Source organism: Leopardus geoffroyi, chromosome E3 (genome assembly GCF_018350155.1).
Source record: "Leopardus geoffroyi isolate Oge1 chromosome E3, O.geoffroyi_Oge1_pat1.0, whole genome shotgun sequence".
NCBI lineage: Eukaryota > Metazoa > Chordata > Mammalia > Carnivora > Felidae > Leopardus > Leopardus geoffroyi.
The window spans coordinates 1,856,642-1,864,458 of NC_059340.1; positions in this window are offsets into that span (position 1 = coordinate 1,856,642).

Here is a 7,817-nt window from a genome sequence, read left to right on the forward strand (position 1 = left end):
GAATGGAAATTCTGGTGCGGAACTCAGACCAAAGTGCACTTCGGCCCCCTTGGATCTGTTCACAGGCTGGGGCTGAGCCGGGCCTGGGGGCCACAGGCATCTGGGACAAAGCCATCCTTCACACACACTCAGGTATGCACACGTGTGTGCACACATACCCACTTGTGCACACACCTGCACACCGCTCGCTCACCTCCCTGCTGTCGCCCACGCTGGCCTCAGTGCTTGGAACCCTTCTGCTCCTGGTCCTCACTCAAGAGCCTCCTTTCCTTCCCTGAAGGGCCAGATACTCAGAGCGTCCTCTGTCGCCGCACCAACCCACTAGGTGACGACTGCCTTTCTGCACGTGTCCGCACTGCTGCCCCTTCGGCACCTGGGACCAGGCCCTGCCTGACGGGTCTGCCCTGCCTGGCCCAGAGCAGCTGCCTGGGGATGGCTGCGGAATGAGCGGACGAGTGATGGGCGGCTGGGGGCGCTGCATTGACGGCTGGAGGCGCGGAGCCCGGGCCCTGGCCTGCGGCATCCGTGTGCGGTGGGAGCCCGCGGGGTGCACCGTGAGCCGTGCCGATGTGCACACGCACACTGTGGGCAGCCGAGGGGACGCGGGCGCGGAAACTAACAGGATGTCAAACGAGGGTGCGGGAAGCTTTACCCAGCACCTAGCCTCACTGCAAGCCTCTGTCACCAGCCTGCGGCCCAGGGAGGTGTAGCACCGGCTTGATTACTCACCCTCGGTGGCTGAGCTGGGATTTGAGCCCAGGGTGTGCGGCCTCCTCCCTTGTCGCCCCCGGAAGCCAGGCGGGATATGCCGGGCAACAGGGAGTCACAGCATGTTCGTGAGCAGGGGACAAACCCGACTGTGTCTCACTATTGCCTCGTGCCCGGTGCCTCGCAGCTGCTCGGCGAAGGTGGGCTGAAAGCTGATGGTGAGGGATGAGAATGTTGGAGAAAGAGTCCTTCGATGTTACAAAACCTTGTGAGACTCTGGTCGATGTATATGTGTGTATCTGCACGCTTACGTGTCTACACCCGCCCGTACGTGTTTCATGGAACAGCCTCGGAAGGAAATCCTGGAAACAGGTCACAGTGAGGGACTTGAGGGGGCAAGTAGGCAGGACACCCCTGTCCATCGTATACGTTTTCTACCTATTTGGATTTTTACCCCGTTCCTGCATGACTTAATGTGGAAAAAAAAAAAAAAAAAAAAGGAATTATTTTAAAACCAGTGGTAGTTTCATTATACCCTGGTGTGGGCAGCTCTCTGAAATATACCAACTGAGAGAAAAAGGTTCAGAACAGTAAGTATAATATGCATTTACGTCTATTTGGCGACAATTACATAACATACGCAAATGCGGTAGATGGGAATGATTCCTTGCAGAATTCCCAAGCCACAAAGACAAAACCTAGAGCTGTGTTTGCAGAGCCAGAGCCACTGGTCAGAGGCGTCACGGGGCTGGGAGGAGGTGCTGGGACTCACCCCTCGCAAAGGACTCTTTGTTCCACAGACAGATCCGCCCCAAGTTTCTGGGGCTGGTAAGTCCTCAGAGGCCCTGTCAGGGCCGCGCGTGCACCTGCGTGAGGAGCAGGCCGGCCGGGGTCTGTTCCACGGGGCCCCCTCCCGGGAAGGGAGGGAGCTTGGGGCTGCCCGCGACTCAGCCGCCCTCCCTGGAAGGTTTGCTCTGAGGCCCAGAGGGTCAGCTTTCTCCCTCTGCCTGCCGCTGGAGGTCCAGATCGTGCCGGGTACCAGGTGGGGAAGGGAGGAAAACTGGAATCCAGTGAGGGCGGGCATAGAGAGGGGCGGGACGGAGCCCCGGGCAGGCACGGATGCCCCAAGGTCCGGTGCAGACAGACCCCCCCCCCCCCCGCCCTCCCATGGACCAAATAGATGAAGGAATTAAGTCATTCAGGAAGTAGTTTACCCCCTGCCTAAGCCCTTAGTGACTCCTCTCTCTCCAGCCCCGCCGGTCCCCCTGCTTACACAGGACGCAGCTGCCACTGGGCAGACACGTGCCGAGCTGACCCTCATGGAGCCCACGTTCTAAAGAAGGTGGGGCAGAGAATGAATGGCAAGCGCTCTGATGAAAACGAGCCGCAGGGGCAGAGTGCTGGGGGAGAGGCTGGTCAAGGAAGGCCTCCTGGAGGAGGTGCAGCCTAGGTGGAGAGTGGAGCACCGGGCAAAGGCCCTGGGGCAGACTGGTGGTGTTGGCTCTGATAAGGTAATTCCGTAAACATCAAACCCCGAGCTGGACCTGGGAGGTGCTATGGCCTCAATGCTGGTGTCCCCCTAAAATTCGTATTTTGAAATCCTGACCCCCAGCGATGATGGTATTGGGAGGTGGGGCCTCTGGGAGGTGCTTAGGTCATGAGGGAGGAGCCCTCAATGGTTGGGACCAGTGCCTTTACAGAAGAGGCTCCAGGGAGCTCCCCAGTCCTCTCCACCATGTGGGGACACGACGAGAGGGCGCTGCCCGCGAACTGGGAAGAGGGCCTTCCCCAGAATGTGGCCACGCGGCACCTTGATCTTGGACGTCCAGCCTGCAGGACTGTGCGTAACACACGTCTGTTGTTTGTAAGCGCCCTGGTCTGCGGGATCGTGTTCTAGGAGCCCGAACGGACTAAGCTAGGAAAGCAGCAAAGGAGGGCCCTGGTCAGAGATGTGAGCGTTCCGGCAACTCTAAGAGAAGCAGCAGGTCCTGTCGAGGCCTGGAGCCTGACAGAGGGCACATGAAGACTTCTGAACGGCCCCGCCTGCCTGCAGCGTGGACGCTGCCCAGTGACCCGCCCGGGGTCCTGGCGTCTTGTACGGGGCAGAGGCTGGATCTGCCAACGAGGGGGCCTGGCTGGAAACAGCCCGTGCTCACTACTGTGTTGTTCCGAGGCTTTGTTGCGAGAGGAGAGGGATGTGGGGGAGCACGTCTCCGGCCCGGAGACAGATGGGCAGGGAAGGAGAGCCCGCTGGGGAGCGTCCTGCAGAAGAGGGGCACACAGTCTGGGTGGCCCAGAGGAGCGAGCTGGGAGGTGTGCCAGCAGGGACCGGCCCCTCATACTGGTAACGGAAGCCATGAGGTGGCAGGGCGTTTGACATCTCTCTGGCTTCCTCCTGAGAGGCGGTGGGCACTCACTCCCTGAGCTGGCTTGCCCTTTCTGATTTTGCTCACATTAGCCTGTGTGGGGACCATGAGGGCTCGGGTACAACTCAGACGGGGACTTCCCTCCCTCCAGGGGTCCCCAGCCTTCCTGTCCACACCCCAGGGTAGCCCTTAGCAGGTGGAGTTGGGGGGCTGGGTTTCACCCTTCCAGTGCTCCTCAGACTCCGTGAGCTAGAACCAGGAGCCCCTTGCCTCGGCCCTCCAGGGTCCCCTTTCCTTCTCTGCTGCCTCTTGAATGAAATGTAGCCTCTGTGGCATCTGTCCCGTATTGGTGATCGCAGCGACCAGGAGGGTGAAGCTGAAGGCAGCAGAGAGGGTTTGCCAGGACCCGGTCTGGGGTGAGGTGCATCGGGCTTGGCAGACCCCTAGGGTGCTGGCAGCCTCTGACATCACTTTCCATGGTCCCGTCTCCAGCCAACACCTCTTTCTCCAAGTTCAAGACGCAGGCATCCTCCTGTCTCCCCAACAGCTATGCTGTGCGACAGGTGTTTCTGGCTGTGCACGCTCAAAGCCAAGTTCACAGCATTTGTGCCCCCAGATGTTCTTCAGCATCTCCTACCTCTGGTGCAGCGCACCCTTGACTCCTCTGCCCCCTCCCTCCATCAGCCAGTCCCAAGCCTACCCTCTTCCCCCAGCCTCTCTCCCACACCACCCTGCAGTCAGGACCCCGCAGAGCCTCCCGGCCGGTCTCCCTGCACACACACTCTCTCTCATATGCATAGCCACTGCAGGAGGTGAGGGTTCTTGCTTCCAGCGTCATACAGGTAAGGCCACGGAGTCAGGGAGGTTGGAAGACCCACCGTGGTCACACAGGTGCTGGGAAACGGCCCCAGCATCCAGAGCCGGGCCCCTACCATCCCGGGATTGGCCCACACCACCCAGTAAGACACGGGAACAAAACAGTGCGACGAGACTGGGGTGGGGCTGAGGGCGCGTGCAGGCAGGATGAACCAGGACTCCTGGGGCCGCTCTCAGATCTTGTGGCCTGCAAAGATACAGGCTGAATCTGTGACTCACGCCTCTGCTTTGTTTTATTTCTCCTCCCTGGTGCTCACACCCATCCAGCACCCAGGAGCACTCAGAATCTCCCTGATGCCTCTATCACAGGCAGTTGACATTTCCTGGCCAAGCCACAGTTACTTTTCTCTTTTCTCTGTGGCCACGCTGGTTATGAAACCAGAAAGAGTTGCAGGCAGCATGGGACGCCGGGATAGCTAGGACGAAAACACAGACACCGAGCCTGGCTGTCAGCCTGGGGAGGCTGCTGCCTGTGCACGGGGGTCCGGGGTCCCCGAAGGTGGGCCATGGCCGGTCAAGTTGCTGTGGAGACAGACAGACAGCTGGGGTCCAGCAGCCTGAAGGCAGCCAGGGCCTAGAAGAGGGGGAGATGAAGGTCCTCTCCGGGGCGGAGCCGGCCTGCTCACAGATCCCTCTGGGCCGGGGGGGCTGGAGCGGAGGCCGTTGCTGGTTCTGGAGCCCCGCCTTTGCTTCTGGTCCTGACTCCTGCCTCTTACACCGCTGTGCGTCTTTGGATAGTTGGTTCACTTCTCTGGGCCTCTGCCACCTCGTCTGGGAACAAGGAGAGAATGTGTGGCTATCTCAGCGAGGGCAGGGACACAGCTAAGGGGAGAACTGGGCGGAGGGTTGGTTTTTTATGTTTTTTTTTTTTTAAATTGAGGTGAAACTGACATGAGATAAAAATCAACCAATTTAAAGGGAACACCTCAGTGGTATTTAGCACATTCACGGTGTTTTGCGACCATGACCTCTCGCTCGATCTGGCACATTTCACCTCAAAAGGGGACCTGGCGACATTATGGCCTTGCTCCCCCTCTCTCCTCCCCATCAAGGGAAGGGGTGGGCTCATCTCAGCCTGAGTCCTGGCACTCCCCGCGTGGTCTTGGAGTTGTTCAAGTTCCCAGGAAGGCTTTGGTAGCGTGAGATTGTGGTTCCTGGGCACCTGAATGTCTAGGTAATTCAGACGAACCTTTTCCAAGCCCCCCAGATGTAGGCAACTCACAGGAACACTCTTTAAAATTGCACCACACCTTATTCTGGTGAAAGGTCTGAGAAGTCTGGCTGTAATTAAACCTCTGAAATTTTATTACCTGTCTCCTGCTCCTATCTGGCCGGGGAACACTTTTATCTCATCCAGGGGGGTACCTTACAGCCCTCTCTGCAGGCCACCATTTCAGGGCGTCGTTTGGGAATTGCTGGCCCGGAGGAAACATTAATTGAGCACCTCTGAATGCTTTCATTTAAATCTTCATTATGTACCCCTTCTTCCTAAGGAGGAAAATCTTGGCTGGGGAGAAAACTACATTTGAAAGGATTTTCAAAATGAAGCCACAGCGTATATAGGACAACATTTATCCTGTTGAATGCAGAGTTTTATGAATTTTGACCAACACAGTCCAGCAACCACCAGCACCACCATCAAGATAAAGAGCGGTTTCATCAGCCCTGAAACCTCCCTCTGCCCGTCCGTACTCAGCCCTTCCCACAACCACTCCCCCCCCCGGGAAGGACCTGTCGCTCTCGTTTTGCCTTGTCCAGAAGGTCCTCTAAATGGAATCACGCCATTGTCATCCTCTAAATGGACACAGTCTTGAGGCTGGCTCAACGCAGAGGGCACCTCAGGTTCACCTGTGTTGCTACACCAGTTGGTGTTCACTGCTGAGTTAGTGTCCCGATGTACAGACGTCCTACAGTCTATCTGTTCCTTTTGCCAGTTGAAGGAGTTTTGGGTGCTTTCCAGTTTTTGGCAATTACGAATAAGCCACTCAAAATACTTGCATTCAGGCTTCTGTGCAAATGTCAGTCTCCATCTCTCTTAGGCGAATACCCGGGAGTGTGTGTGTTGGTTTGCTTGGTAGAGTTACAGTTAACTTTTTACAAACCCGCCAAACTGTTTTCCAAGGGGCTATGCCATTTTGCATTCCTACCAGCAATGTAGGAGGGCTCCAGCCGTGCACTCTCTTCATCGGCACTAGGTTTCGCCAGTTTTTTTAAAAAGTTACTGTAACCATTCTTATAAATGTTTCAAGGGAAATAACATTTTAAAACAGTTCATTCTATAATTTTTCATAAATACTGTTATGGGCTTTAAAAGGATATGCGGGAGTACTAAACCCCAGGACCTCAGATGTGACCTTATTTGAAGACAGGATCTTCGCAAAGGAAATCAAGTTAAAAGGAGGTCATGAGTGTGGCCCTCGTGCAGTGTGGCTCCGCCCTTACAAAAGAGGAAATGTGGACACAGAGATGGAAGGAAGTAATGTGAACACACGCACAGAAGACGGCCAGCAAGCCCACAAGCGAGGCCCCAGACAGAGTCGCCTCCCAGCCTTGAAGGAAGCAGCCCCTTGGCCTCCCAGCCTCCAGAACTGACAGAGATTGCATTTCTGTCGTTTATGCCTCGTGGCCTGTGGTACTCTGTTACGACAGGCTGAGCACAATGATGCGCACACAAAACAACACAGGCAAAACACGTATCTTAAGTCTTGAATCCTGTTAGTAAAATGACCTATCCATCACCTGTCACCAGCTTAAGAACTGGAATGTCACCAGTGTCTTCCCAGCTCCCTGTGTGCCTCTGCCCCATGTGCACCTGCCCCGGCCATCCCTCCCCGTGTGCACCTGTCCTGGCCATCCCTCCCTGTGTGCACCTGCCCCGTGCCATCCCACCCTGTGTGCACTTGCCCTCTGCCATCCTTCCCTGTGCCAGCACGGCCTGCCTGCTGAAGGGGACCTCTTTCCCAGGGAGAGGAGTGAAGGGGACTTAGGGAAAAGGAGACTGTGGAGAGAGACCACCCACTGCTTTGAGGTGTTAGCTGAGGAAGCGATAGCTGGCATGGGCAAAGGATACTGATTTTATTTTTGTGTCTATGCTGGGAGAGGCCTGACCGCGCTTAATCTGATGCAAAGGAGCGGTTGGGTCCTTGTTTGCTTGCTGTCTCACCTGGTAAAAGCTCGGGGACGGCAGGGCCCTTCTGTATCTCAGGACTCAGCAGGTGGAGACTCCGTAGTGACTGACTGCTGGGCAAGAAGAGAGTGAAGACAGAGCCTCCCCTCTGGGAAGGACTGGGGAAGGCAGTCCGCTGTGAAACCATCACTGGTGGAAACGTCCTGTGGATGGTGGCGGAGGCTGCGGAATAGCGTGAACGTACTTCTCGCCGCTGATCTGTACACTTAAAAACGGCTAAGATGGTCAACCCCGTTACGTACATATTACCTCCGTTAAGGAAAAGCCATGGATACAAAGAGCAAGGATCGCGAGCGCTCGCTGTGCAGTGGGCATCTCACGGGGCGCTTCGCACCTGCCTGCAAGGTGAAGTCACCACCCTCTCCGACAAACCTGGGCACAACCCAGGAGAGGCTCGGTCACTCGCCCAAGGCCCCGGCCGGAGATGCTCTGCAGGCGGAGGAGGTCGCGAAGGAGCCGATAGACAGCAGGCGCTCCGTAAGCACAGGTTAGTGGCGCCGTGCGGGGCCCTCCCACCGCCCCCTGCGCACGCCGCGCGCCCACCCGCTGGAGGCGGGGCCAACGCCGCTGCCCGCAGAACGGGACTGGCTGCTGGGGAGGGGGGCGGGCTCCCGGCGCCGGGGGGCGGGGCCGATCTCGGGTTGTAAATACGGCGCCACACGGCACTGGTTGCGGAGGGC